We start from the raw sequence: 15,276 nt of genomic DNA, 5'->3' as shown, positions 1-15,276 counted from the left end.
GACCCCAAACTTTTGAACGGTAATGTATTGTGTATATATATATATTTTACATGACTGTGAATAAATGAAATTATTTGAAACATATGACTTCTAATGTACTACTTCGACTTTCAACAAGTGCAATTATTTTGCATGTATTGTGGCAAATGCAAAGTACAACCAAACTAATCTTGTTGTTTGTTAAGGCCACAGGTATATTACAATACATCTTTGTATTGTCCGCAGTAGGCCCACACTTTTCCCAGTGTACCCACAGTATGCCCACACTTTTTACAGTGTACCTACAGTATGCTCACACTTAACCCAATGTACCCACAGTATACCCACACTTTGCCCATAGCGTGGGCTTGCTGTGGGCCCACAACTGGCCCCAATGAGGGCCCACTCTACTTAGTGTGGGCCAGCCCACAGTCAGCCCACACTTTGGGCTGTCCCGATGGGGCCCACATGTGCCCTGCATTTCACGCTGGTATCTGGGCCCACAGTGGGCTGCCCACAGTGGTCCCACACGGGTCCCTAAGGGGTTTGCTGTGGGCCCACAACTGGCCCCAATGGGGGCCCACTCTACTTAGTGTGGGCTAGCCCACACTTTGGGCTGTCCCGATGGGGCCCCATAGTGTGGGGCCCACATGTGCCCCGCATTTCACGCCGGTATCTGGGCCCACAGTGGGCTGCCCGCAAGGGCCCCATTCGGGCCCCAAAGAGGGCATGTTGCACATATGTTGCTTGCCAATAAATAAAGAGTTGTCAATTCATGATACTTCCTCATCTCTTAATTTTTTTAATAGGTAAGGGCCTACTTAAAATACATTGTTGTTAAGAGTAGTAGGCTATTATTTATCTCTGTGATCGGTGACTGTATTGGCAAATACTGCTTCCAGTGATTGGTAATCAGTGACCAGACCCCAAAAATCCTGACCGGAGCACACTTAGGTGAAATGATTTTGAGACGATTGTTTGATTTTGCCTGAAAAGAAAGGGGTTTTGTGAATGTAGTTTGAAGATTCAAACGTCTTATATTCAAATGCATATGATTAAGGTATAGCCTATAAAAAATGCATAGCATTATTGGCTCCAAACCTGTGATATTACATGAATGTAACATGAATGAGATTTGAGAGCATGAGGGAAGAAGATTTTCAGAGAATAACTGATTAAAAAACAAGTACACAGTCAAACAATACAATTGCACACAGAGATCATAGTAATAAAGTACTTGCATGTGGTGCAGGTAACTTTCTGTAATTCAGTGTTGCCACTGAAACATTGTACTGGTTGTTCTAGGGAAACAAAATAACAAAGCTGATTATTCACAACATAATATTTATTGACCACTAAATGGATTCAAAATGGTATTTGAGAGAATGAGGGCACCTGTAGTAAGTAAAGTTAGGCTAAACAAAAACAGAACAAACTATATCAGGATTCCCACTCTTTTCTTGAAATGATTTTCCAGGACTTTTCCAGGACATTTTCAAGACTTTTTCAGCTGCTACAGTGCGAGTCAAGTTATCACAACTAAGGCTGGGCGATATACCGATATTATCATATCGAGATATATTTTGAAACAGATGTGATATTGTACCTATACCGTTATATCTGTATTATAGTTGTGCAAAGATTGTTGTCTTTCACAATGCCACCTGCATTCCTCTACTTGCAAGGCCACACTACTAAAACAGAAGTTATTCTCTACTTTAGTTCATACACTGCTATTTTACTTGCTGATGTCAGTTTAAAGTCCAAACTCTCACAGTCAAGCTGTATTCGCAATCAGTCACTAACGTTAGAAAATATTAACTATTATAGTTAATATTAATATTAAATTAATTGCATCTGCTCGCACCAAGGCACATTACGCATCTGGTATACATAATGGCATAAACTGATGAGTTATGTGTTTTTGACTCTAAATTATTATGATTTATCAAATCTTTGTAACCGTTTTTGTCAATTATATTGCTGAAATGGATAGACCTTTTGTAAAGCTAAATGTGTTTAAATGCAAAATCCATTTAGCCTACTGGTGTATGAAATGGATCTGAAGTAAAATATTCTGACAAACTAGGGTAAAATACCGGTATATATCATATATCCCAAGCTTTGGAGAATTGCTATTTTCTACAATTGTACCTTATATTTTGTACATTTAACCAGATTGCTTAAATGTTTATTCATCTCAATCTTTCTCTCTTGTACTTTCTCCACAAAATATTTACTGTTCAATAAATCACCAAAACAATTTCCTTTACTTTATCTGTTTACTGTTTACTTACAGTTGACTTAGTGCATCTGACACCTGCATTCTTCAAGTAAAAATGAAAATTACTGCAAAAATAAATAAAAAATATAAATATCAAACTCAAATCCTATCCTGCAGTGCAAAAAGGTCAATATAAAACAAAGCAATGTCATTTCAATTAAAATGTTCCTCTAAAATAAATCTGTTATTGTAGCTTCTTGACGCTCTCCTGCAGGTCTTCCAGTGTTTTTGCTAGGGCTTGCAGCTCTTCCTTTTTCTCGGCCACACTTTTGCGATAAGCATTGGATTTGGACAGTAATGTGAAGTCCTGTTTTTTTTCTGCTTTCATTGCCATTTCGTCTGCCTCTTTCTGCATCATCTCACTGCTTTTCATTATTCTTCTCTGTTTTGCTTTGACATTTTCTATGTCTTGGTGAAGCTCCTTTCTTTTCTTCTCATTTGCAGTTTGTTCTTTATTCTTTTTTTCATCCTCAAGGTATTGCATATGTCACAGGTCGGGGTGGAGCGCCAGCGGGCCGCCCACCCCTCCACTTGCGTGCCACCCCTGAGGAGCTGACCGTGGACACAAAGGAAAAGGCAGACACAGACTTCAAAATAAATATACTTTATTAAATAAATAAAAAGTCTCTTAAAAGTCTCTTCGGCATTCTCTTCAGGGCTCAGGCAGAGAAGAGGTTACGCATCTCACCAGCGTAGCTGCACACTCACAGGGCTCAGGCAGAGAAGAGATTAATCGTATTTCACCAGCGTAGCTGTACACTCACAGGACTCAGGCAGAGAAGAGGTTAATAGACAGCTGTGACTGCGTGTGAACAGCAGAAACACAATTCCCACACTTGTATATTCACCACACACTGTTCACTCGTACTCATCTCCACAATAGAACTGCAATTCAACAGACTCAAGGTGCAAACAACGGCTTACACACGCAATCCAGCCGAAATCTTTTGTCTCTGTCCTTCTCTTTCTCTCGCGGCCTCCCGCCGCATCTGCGGCCGCGGCCGCTCACGTGCTGCGCGCCTCACATCTCCTCGTGCCCTCCTCGGGCTTCTCTCTCCGCTCGTGCCTCTCTCTCCGCTCGTGCCTCTCTCTCCCTCGTGCCTCTCTCTCCGCTCGTGCCTCTCTCTCCCTCGTGCCTCTCTCTCCGCTCGTGCCTCTCTCCCCGCTCGTGCCTCTCTCTCCGCTCGTGCCTCTCTCTCCGCTCCTCACCGCCAAAGTGTCCTTTTATGAGCCCCCCTTCTTCCTCCATGTCCCAATCACCATCCTGTATCCTCTCCTCTCACACCTGCCGCGAGTTTCCCTCATCAAGCCTCGCCCGCCGCCATGACACTCACGTGAGAACCCGGAACCGTCCTGATGTTTCCGCAGAAGCGCTCCCCGGGGGAAACATTCTCAAAAAAAAAAAGGTTCCCGCCTTCGTCACCCCCGTGACATCCTCCCCCACCAATCCGCTCCAGTCCCTGGAGCGGGACGCCGAAGAAAAGAAAAAAAAGAAAAAAAGGAAACAGAGCAAAACCAAAAAAAGGGAAAAAAAATAAATAAAAAACTGGTCGCCATACCTTCGGCCCACGGTCGCTCAACTCAGGGCGGCATCCTGCCGACTACGCCATTTATGTCACAGGTCGGGGTGGAGCGCCAGCGGGCCGCCCACCCCTCCACTTGCGTGCCACCCCTGAGGAGCTGACCGTGGACACAAAGGAAAAGGCAGACACAGACTTCAAAATAAATATACTTTATTAAATAAATAAAAAGTCTCTTAAAAGTCTCTTCGGCATTCTCTTCAGGGCTCAGGCAGAGAAGAGGTTACGCATCTCACCAGCGTAGCTGCACACTCACAGGGCTCAGGCAGAGAAGAGATTAATCGTATTTCACCAGCGTAGCTGTACACTCACAGGACTCAGGCAGAGAAGAGGTTAATAGACAGCTGTGACTGCGTGTGAACAGCAGAAACACAATTCCCACACTTGTATATTCACCACACACTGTTCACTCGTACTCATCTCCACAATAGAACTGCAATTCAACAGACTCAAGGTGCAAACAACGGCTTACACACGCAATCCAGCCGAAATCTTTTGTCTCTGTCCTTCTCTTTCTCTCGCGGCCTCCCGCCGCATCTGCGGCCGCGGCCGCTCACGTGCTGCGCGCCTCACATCTCCTCGTGCCCTCCTCGGGCTTCTCTCTCCGCTCGTGCCTCTCTCTCCGCTCGTGCCTCTCTCTCCCTCGTGCCTCTCTCTCCGCTCGTGCCTCTCTCCCCGCTCGTGCCTCTCTCCCCGCTCGTGCCTCTCTCTCCGCTCCTCACCGCCAAAGTGTCCTTTTATGAGCCCCCCTTCTTCCTCCATGTCCCAATCACCATCCTGTATCCTCTCCTCTCACACCTGCCGCGAGTTTCCCTCATCAAGCCTCGCCCGCCGCCATGACACTCACGTGAGAACCCGGAACCGTCCTGATGTTTCCGCAGAAGCGCTCCCCGGGGGAAACATTCTCAAAAAAAAAAAAGGTTCCCGCCTTCGTCACCCCCGTGACACATATACCTCATTCTTGCTCCTTTGCAGTGTTGGATTAGGTCTTTTGGCAGGGCTTCATCAACTGCACGCTCAGCCATTGCATCCTGGACCAGGCGCAATGCTATCAGACTCCTCTCCTTCAAGTTTTCCACTAGCATGTCCTTGTTCATCATCCATCGCTCCACTGCTGCTTGTCCATGAGACAGAGTTAGGAGACATTTCATCATGTCCCACAGTGCTGCATACTCTGCTCTGCCACTGATAAATCTCCCAAAAAATTATTCAAGCCTGCAACTGTATGAAAAATCTTGGAATTCTGCCTTGAGGTTTGCACTTGCATGCACTGAGAATATTTTATACTGAGCAAGGATTTTGTCGCACTCTGAGGCAGTGCACCATCCTGCATTGAGGATAATCTGTAGGAGTTTCTCAAACATTGCTATTGCATGCTCAGTCTCTGTCACCATGATCACAGGGTCGAGGGAGCTCATGTGCCGCACTGCTGGGTACATAAGAGGACTTCTCTCCATAATTTTTTTGCAGGTCACAGCAAGGAAGGAGACACATTCCTTCTTGAAAACCTGTATGTTCACTGGATTTTCCTGGAGCTTTTTAGATGCTTTCTCCAAAGCTTGTTTTGTGGCAAATCCAGTGTCCAATTGTTTGAGTGGCACATGGATTGACTTGTTTTGGACATCAAGTTTCAGCAGCTGGACAGGTGTTTTCATCTTCTCCAATTCTTCTCTCTTAATAAAGCATGACAGCAAGCATCTCAGGATGGACTCAAGCTCTTTTGCAAGGAAAGGCACCATTGGTGCATCTGTCTGGAATTTCTCCAAAAAAGACTTAAGCTGTCTAGCAACAAATGCAAAAAACTGGAGCTTAGCCTGAAAGAGAGGGTCAGCTGTGGCCCCTTTTACTGTACAGTAGGATGCAGATGATGGTACTTTGCTTTTCGGGAGTTTCTGGTGGCTGCTGATGTACTGTTGCACAGCTGGCCACACTTCCACTGCCCGCTCTGCGACTGCCAAGTCTTCAACCCATCGATGGGCACAGAACTTCAGAGGAAATGTTGTTGTTTTGGTTACCTCAATGAAGTCAGCTCGTCTTGCTGGTGAGTCATGGAACATCTGCCAAAGTGCTCTGAGCACATCTCCCACCTTCCAACCTGTTTCTCTCTCTCTCCATCTTGAAAACTTCCATGAAGAACATGCAAACCACAACTTCCCAAATTTATCATCTTTGGTGCATCTGGGTCCTCTTGGCTTTTGTCCTCTTGGAATATCCTCAGGAGCTTCCAGTTGACAGCAGGGCCATCCATTGAAATCTGTAACAGCTTATTGGGATTAAGTGGTGACAGGGCTCTCTTGATCCTTTCCAGAAGTTTCTCTGCTTGAGTGTGTCCCAAAAACTCTGAATCAAAATAATGCACCACAACATTCCCTTCACGTTCACTCCAGTGCCTCACTACAACATCCAACTGTTCTGTCTGTGTCACTTTATTCAGGCATTCATCAAAAGAAACTACATAGCATGGTGCTTTTCTTATATCATTGATCCGTTGCTCTTTGAAATAAGGACCCAAGCCAAAACATATAAGGTAAGCTGCTTTTGTTGCGCCACATGAAAACTTCTTGGCAATCTCACTGTCTGGGAACATCTGACCAAAAATGGCTGAGATATCAGAGTTGAATGAGTAGTGTGACATCACCATCTTAATTGCCCACCGAATCTCTGCTTCTAACACAGCTTGGCTTGAAAAGAATGCTAAGCTGCCCTGTGTTTCTGAGCTTGTTCTCTGTCCACTTGTACTAGGCAATTGTAATGCTGTACTTTCCTCATGTACACTGGCTGTTGGTAGCTCTCTGTTTGTTGGACAGCTACTTCCCTCTCCTGTGTCTGTTGAAGTCTTCCTCATGAAATCTGTCATTTTTCTTTCACTGTTTAACTGTCCAGAAACCTTGACATGGCCTTGTCCCCGTGCATGACTCCTGAGTGCTGAGACTCCCATGTTACCAATATCAAAAGACTTCCTGCAGAGCTTGCAATATGCCCTATGCACATCTCCAGACACTTCTCCTAGCCAGTCCCTGAACTGGGGGTTTTCTTTCCACTCAGTTTTGAATTTGCACTGTCTTCCTGACATTGTCACTAACTCCTGCCTATAAAGGACAACAACACAAATTTGAAAGTCTAATACTGCTTATATTGACTGTTTACTCAATAAATTAGGCCTACTTTTCATACCTTAGCTTTTTCATATCTTTCATATTCTATGTATTATACTTACTGTACTCAACACATTACTGCTTATTTCACATAGTTAGATGCTAAACTGCATTTTGTTGTTCCAGTATTGGTCATTTTAGGTTAGCCCAGTCATCCGGAAACAAGATTCAGGGTAGATGACTAGACTAATATCTCTCGCTAGCACAACAATCATACTGAACCTGAAAAATATTTATTTCTAACTCTCAGAGATAAGTAGTACTTATTGTTTGCTAGCTACCTTTTAGTCTGGCTTTTATGTAGCATTACTATGATACATTTATGGTTACCACTTAAAATCATTTTATTTATTAATTCAGCCATGTTGAATTCAATTAATTTACGTTAACAACTGTGTTCAAATGAAACATGCAAGTCTTCAGTTCTAAGGCCGTACCGAAAAAGGTTACACATCTTCTATAGCCTACAGAATTCACACCCTATACAAATACCACAGCTGTACAATTTTCACACCCTATACTAAATTTACCCTATACAGCCTACTCATCTGGATTGAAGCAGCAAACATTCAGTGTAAAAGTAAAAAAAAAATGACATAACATTATTTAATATTTGAATCACAGCTTATAGTGTTTTGACATCGACAACCACAACCAAAAAGTGCATTTTACCTCAAACTTGCGACTAGTTAACTTTCTAAAGAAGGCGCAATTGCTTCTCGGGTCGACAGTAACACACTGACAAAATTATATTCATAATTTAAAATATTTTTATACCACTTTTTAATGTGTGATTGTGTAAAGGTGTTCACGAGATAGAGATACCAACCTTTCGCGAACTTGCTTTTAACGTCGAACGAACACTCGTTCTCATGGAGACGCGGTGTGCACGGAGGGGAGGGGCTATGTGTGTGTGTGTGTGTGTGTGTGTGCGCGCGCATGTGAGAGACGCATGAGTGACAGAGAGACGGAGGGAGAGCAGGGAAAGGAAATGCAGCTGAACGAATACGCTGCGTGTTTTAAATTGCGTTAAAAATGAAAGACCTTGACAAAGACGAAAACTAAGGACATTGGCCCTCATTTATCAAAAGTGAGTACACCAAATTTCCAGCGTACACCTGGCGTACACCCAAAACCACGTTGACTTTGAGATTTATCAATATGGACGTTGGCGTACGGCACGCTCAAATCCTACGCCAGCTCAGGAGGTGGTGTACGCACGTTTTGAGTGCGGGAATGCGCAAAAAAACAATTCCTAACACCACAAAACGCACTGAAAAACTAAAAGATATAATATAATATGACCCACTGTAAAAAAACAACAACATAGTAATTATAAACTTCAGTGTTTATTTTTGTGCAACATGGACTTCAATGTTTAATTTGTGTGACTTTACCAAAGCATTTGAATTGTAGGCATATGTAAGTTGCGAGCCTGTGCGCTTTACCTGACGTTTCAAGCCTTGTTTATACTTTCGCCTGGCTCCGCAGCGCGAGTCTCCGCAGACTGCGCGCGCACCTCCCCAAACGGACGAGGCGTTTATACTCGACGCGCTCGCCGTTGTACTATTCTTTGAAACGATGGTTAGGCCAGGGTTAGGCCCGACAGGTATGCACGGACTGGGTTTAGTAATGAAAGGCTTTCAATGACCAAAAAAATAATTCAGACTGACAAAATAATAAAAATGCCATTCTTCTTCTTTTAAATAATAATAATAATAATAATAATACAAATAATAATAACGACATTCTTCTTCTAAATAACAATAAGCGTCATTAATAATAAAAATCTAGAAATCAATTTTGTTTCTTTCCACTTCCCTGGTTTCGCTTTCTCTTTCTCAAAGAAGTTTCTCTTTAATTTGCCGTCTTCCGTGTGTCCATGGCGTAAAATAAGGGCGTGGGGGAAGCGGAGACTTGAATATATAGGGGCGTGTTATTCTAATGACGATCGATTTCAGCCGCGGCATCAAGGGCAGGTATTGCGTACACCAGAATTTCAAAGGTACGCACAGCTTCATAAATCAGGCGATGAGAGGAGTGTAAGCATAATCTTACGCCAATATACGCCCGTTTCTACGCAAGATTGATAAATGAGGGCCATTTACTCTATAATTCAGAACTCACATGTCCGTAGTTTAGACTGGGGCAAGTCCTACCAGCGTACTGAGATGTCAAAGCAGGAATCAGCAGGAATCAGCTAAATTAGTTAGGCTGTATATCAGCAATTTGAAGACACAGTTGTACAGAATATGTTGAATTGAATGACTAACTTTAAATCAATCTAAGACAATAAGTCAATAATTTCCATTTGTTCATTAGATCAACGTAACGTTAGTTAGCATCGCGGCTAAAACCTTCATACCAGATACTGTACAATAAACGAGTGGTAAACACTGTAAAAACGTAGTAATGTATAATACATTTAGTTTATATATATGTGTGTGTTTTAATATATAGTGAGTATTTATATTTCTTTGGCGAGTTTACAAACCTTGTAACGGAGAGCCGAACAAACGGCGGAAGATGCGGCAGGCTTTGATGAGGAGAGCCGTTACTTTCAAACTCGATGTCGATAAGCTGAGCTTTGTTGCGCGCGAGCAGCGCGAGCATCACTGAAGTGACGACAGCAGAGGAATAGCAGCAGTTTCATGACTGACTTCTTCTTCAAATAATAATTTATGAAGAAGTAAAAAATATTATTTTATTACTATTATTTATTCAATAATAATTAATTAATTTTTATTATTAATATTATTATTATTTAGTGTTGTTTTTTAAGGTTTAAATTAATTAATAAAATAGGCCTATACTAAATAAATGTAAGCTACCCAGGTGAAAAAGACGTAGGCTGCTGTTAAATGTATTAAAATGCATTAAAGTAGGTTATATTTGTATTGAAGGCCTACTAAAAACACACTCAAGTACATTTTTAATAGTAGCCTACGTATTTTTCACCTGGGTATGTATACTGAATCGAACTTAAGTAATAATAGGATAATAATACTATCATTCTGGCCTCACTGAACCATTGGGTTCCTCCAGATGCTGGCTTTAACATAAGAGATCCTCCAGGAACCACTTAAATGTTAAAAGATCTTCCAATAACCCTTTTATCACATTCAAGTTCCTCTATTTTCCCCCAAAGCACTTCGAGGTCTCATAGTAATGAAAAGGTGACTCCAGAACCTCTGAACTAAATACAAAGTGCTTAAAGGATCCCATAAGTTCCAGCAAGAACCTCAAATATTGTCAATGCTCCTCCAGTAACCCTACTAAAGGAGAAAGAGCTTTGAGGCACCTAAATTACATTTTGAAGTTCCTTGAGTATCCGACAGGATATTTGAGGCTCCTTTAGTTTTTACAGTGTGGTGTTTATTTTATTTTTATTGACCACAGGAAGTCCATTGGCATATTTATATTTATTCTTGTGTAAGTCTGGAACCTGTATTCTTTTCTTTTTTTACCACAACTTTGAAGGTTATTCTCAATGTTGATTCATTTCCTTGTAAAAGTGAAATGGTTTTCAGTGTTCACATGAATTATCATTATCACTCACAATCACCGGATCTCTCATTGTCTCCAACATCATTGTTTGTACAAGCACCCTCACATACACATATACAGTGGGGAGAACAAGTATTTGATTCACTGCCGATTTTGCCGGTTTTCCTACTTACAAAGCATGTAGAAGTCTGTAATTTTTATCATAGGTACTCTTCAACTGTGAGAGACGGAATCTAAAACAAAAATCCAGAAAATCACATTGTATGATTTTTGAATAATTAATTAGCATTTTATTGCATGACATAAGTATTTGATCACCTACCAACCAGTAAGAAATCCTGGCTCTCACAGACCTGTTAGTTTTTCTTCAAGAAGCCCTCCTGTTCTCCACTCATTACCTGTATTAAAGGGTTAGTTCACCCAAAAATGAAAATTCTGTCAGTAATTACTCACCCTCATGTTGTTCCAACCGCGTAAGACCTTCGTTCATCTTCGGAACAAAAATTAAGATATTTTTGATGAAATCTGAATGTGGATCACTTGTCCATAGGCTGCTAGGTGACCGAAACTTGCTGGCCCAGAAAAGTTATTAAAGAGATCGTTAATATAGTCCAAGTGACTACAGTGGCTCAATCTTAAGTATATCAAGCGACGAAAATACTTTTTGTGCGCAAAAACAAACAAAAATAACGACTTTATTCCACTATTCATTTCCTTCTCTCTGGGCCTCTAGTTGGTTCACGTAGTGTTTTTGCGCAGCGCGTCTGTGTTGCACGTCACCACGTAGGCTCACTATTGGCCGACGCTGGTCATGTGTGTGATGTGTGATGACGTGTAACACAGACGCGCTGCGCAAAAACACTACGAGGCCCAGAGAGAAGGAAATGAATAGTGGAATAAAGTCGTTATTTTTGTTTGTTTGTGCGCACAAAAATTATTCTCGTCGCTTGATATACTTAAGATTAAGCCACTGTAGTCACTTGGACTATATTAACGATCTCTTTAATAACTTTTCTGGGCCAGCAAGTTTCGGTCACTTAGCAGCCTATGGACAAGTGATCCAGCACTCAGATTTCATCAAAAATATCTTAATTTATGTTCCGAAGATGAACGAAGGTCTTACGCGGTTGGAACAACATGAGGGTGAGTAATTACTGACAGAATTTTCATTTTTGGGTGAACTAACCCTTTAACTGCACCTGTTTGAACTTGTTACCTGTATAAAAGACACCTGTCCACACACTCAATCAAACAGATTCCAACCTCTCCACAATGGCCAAGACCAGAGAGCTGTGTAAGGACATCAGGGATAAAATTGTAGACCTGCACAAGGCTGGGATGGGCTACAGGACAACAGGCAAGCAGCTTGGTGAGAAGGCAACAACTGTTGGTGCAATTATTAGAAAATGGAAGGAGTTCAAGGTGACTGTCATTCTCCCTCGGTCTGGGGCACCATGCAAGATCTCACCTCGTGGGGCATCAATGATCATGAGGAAGGAAAGGGATCAGCCCAGAACTACACGGCAGGACCTGGTCAATGACCTGAAGAGAGCTGGTACCACAGTCTCAAAGAAAACCATTAGTAACACACTACGCCGTCATGATTAAAATCCTGCAGCGCACAAAAGGTCCCCCTGCTCAAGCCAGCGCATGTCCAGGCCTGTCTGAAGTTTGCCAATGACCATCTGGATGATCCAGAGGAGGAATGGGAGAAGGTCATGTGGTCTGATGAGACAAAGATAGAGCTTTTTGGTCTAAACTCCACTCACCGTGTTTGGAGGAAGAAGAAGGATGAGTACAACCCCAAGAACACCATCCCAACCGTGAAGCATGGAGGTGGAAACATCATTCTTTGGGGATGCTTTTCTGCAAAAGGGACAGGACGACTGCACCGTATTGAGGGGAGGATGGATAATGCCATGTATCACGAGATCTTGGCCAACAACCTCCTTCCCTCAGTAAGAGCATTGAAGATGGGTGGTGGCTGGGTCTTCCAGCATGACAACGACCCGAAACACACAGCCAGGGCAACTAAGGAGTGGAGTAAGAAGCATCTCAAGGTTCTGGAGTGGCCTAGCCAGTCTCCAGACCTGAACCCAATATAAAATCTTTGGAGGGAGCTGAAAGTCCATATTGCCCAGTGACAGCCCCGAAACCTGAAGGATCTGGAGAAGGTCTGTATGGAGGAGTGGGCCAAAATCCCTGCTGCAGTGGATGCAAACCTGGTCAAGAACTACAGGAAATGTATGATCTCTGTAATTGCAAACAAATGTTTCTGTACCAGCTTTTCTGATGTATCAAATACTTATGTCATGCAATAAATTGCAAATTAATTACTTAAAAATCATACAATGTGATTTTCTGGATTTTTGTTTTAGATTCCGTCATTCACAGTTGAAGAGTACCTATGATAAAAATGACAGACTTCTACATGCTTTGTAAGTGGGAAAACCTGCAAAATCGGCAGTGTATCAAATACTTGTTCTCCCCACTGTAGAAGTGCAACAAACTCCGGCTTTACAGCACTTACAGTGCCCTCTACATGCTGTCTAGCAGCCACAGTGGAGGAGAATGGTGCAGGCTTTACTGGCGTCTCCGAGATTAGTTCAGTAAGGTTCCCAAGTCTTGCTCGTAGAGTCCCGATACCATCCCCATGCACTGAACTCTGGGATATCTTGCTGGACAGCGGTTGCCTGATTCCAGTAGAAGCTGGCCTGCAGTAGTGCTCTTTTGATGTGCTGAATCAGTGCAGCTTGGGTGGGTGGCAGGTTCTCGAGAGACTTGGTACCATTCGAGAAAAGGTGATGTCTAGCTTCATCTACACGGCTGGAACCACAGCTCTTGCTGTACATGATGACGACCATACGCTCATGTCTTTGGACATGGACGTCATTGTTGATCTGTTCAGGCTCCAAGGGATTCTGTGAGATCTGGTGTTGCCTCCCAAGCTGCCCATGCACTCTTTATCCCATGGCCCAGGAAGGCTGAGGTTGTGTCACAGCCTGTTAAAGCATGGAAGAGTGGTAAGGCTAGTGACTTCTGGGGACCAAGATCCTTGCTGATTTCATGAGCAGGAATGTCCCTATAGTTTTTTCCACCTGCAAAGCCGATCCAGAGCTCTGTGAGGCCGAGTGTGTTGAAGAAGCGGATGGCAAGGATGACAACATCGCTGTCGACAGTCTGGACAAATGCCTTTTAATGGCCATTGACCCCAGCATGTGCAAGATGCAGGATTATTCTTGTATCTGCTTCTGGATGATTACAAGGCTGAAGGGCAGACATGTCATACCCTGGTCTGTTGGAGAGTACAGAATCTTTCTTGGTGGAAAGGAGGAGTTTACCTGACATGCCATGCTTGGTTATCTCTTCACTGATATATTCAAATAGTTTATCCTTGTTGTCCTCATTTTTCAGGAAGTCACTGTTCCAGTTACGTTTTGGAATTGGAGTTCTCCCATCTACTTTAGTTCTTGATCTGGTTCCTCTGCATTGGTGATTTTGTGTTTTGAGGTTCTCCTCTGGATAGGCATCAAACACAATATCCAATCGCGTGACAGATTCATAGCTCATGTGTGACCTCACAAACCCGTTAACCATTTTTCGGACAGCGGCCATATTGAATTTAGGGAATTTGGGGGGTCCTGATATAGCCTACCCAATCATAAATGTAAGTATTCCTATGGGTTTCCCATGGTCAAAGAAGGTAAAATAGACATCAAGTTTGTATTTGTATCTCATCTGGCTCAAAAGCTATAGCCGAATCCCTTTCAGGCGGTGGCCATATTGGATTTGGCCGCCATCTTGGTCTCAGGGACCATTGGCTCTGGCGCCCTTGCTAAATCATTTCAGTATCCCCTCAGCTACATCTGTGCCAAATTTGGTGCTTGTAGATGAATTTGCGTGAACAATGGGGTGTAAGGCCCCATACTACAGCCTAAACTGCTTTTTTGGACAGTGGCCATATTGGAATTGGAGGATCAAGGGGTCCAGATATACTGGGTCATAAATATAAACATTCTTTTGTCTTTCTCATGATTAATTAAGCTGAAAAACATATCAAGTTTGTATTTGTAACTCATGTGGTTCAAAAGTTAAAGCCGGAACCCTTTTCGGGCAGCGGCCATATTGGATTTGGCCGCCATCTTGGCCCCGAGGGTCGCTGGCTCCGGCGCCCTAGCTAAATCATTTCGGTATGACCTGAGCTACATCTGTGCCAAATTTGGTGCTTTTAGATGAATTTGCGCGAAAATGTGCTTAAGGCCCCCAACTACAATCCATTTTTTTTTTATGTAATAAATCACTTTGTGCTCTGTAAACCACAAAGCAATAAAATGAATCCTCATAATTCATGTGTAAGTGTTGATGTAGTTCTTACGCAATGTATGAACAAACAACTCTATGAGTTAATTTGTGAAGAAAAAAAAAATTATAAATGGGACAAATTAACTTGTACAGAAACAATTCTTATGAATCTGCTTTGATCAACAAATGCAGCCTTATTCACATAAACTTCAGCCTCAGTCCTAATCGTATGAGTTAATAGGCAAGACTCATGTAGGCATATATAATCAAAATAAAATAAAATGAACGTGGAATGGTGAAGTGCTTGTGAAGTGCTTGTAAACTGGGGTGGTGACATTTTATTTTGTGGGTAATTTAATAAATTAAAGTTTTTTATTAAGGAACAGGACTCCAACAGTGTGAGGGCTAAGTCTATTTCTTTTTGTATTTACTACTACCGAAGAGCATGACACTCAAAACCTGCTCAAGG

General features: G+C 42.6%; 1 long non-coding RNA gene across 1 annotated transcript; it reads right to left on the bottom strand.

Annotated features, from left to right (window-relative positions):
* Positions 1-2,851: 2,851 nt before the first annotated feature.
* LOC311098126 lies at positions 2,852-4,891 on the bottom strand. The gene is made up of 2 exons (XR_014609375.1): positions 3,383-4,891; positions 2,852-3,329 (listed from the first exon to the last, which is right to left on the bottom strand). It is a non-coding gene; the product is annotated as an uncharacterized lncRNA (long non-coding RNA).
* Positions 4,892-15,276: the final 10,385 nt, after the last annotated feature.

Source organism: Abramis brama (genome assembly GCF_963993115.1).
Source record: "Abramis brama genome assembly, chromosome: 15".
Classification (NCBI taxonomy): domain Eukaryota; kingdom Metazoa; phylum Chordata; class Actinopteri; order Cypriniformes; family Leuciscidae; genus Abramis; species Abramis brama.
This window is presented reverse-complemented; position numbering and strand designations above follow the sequence as displayed.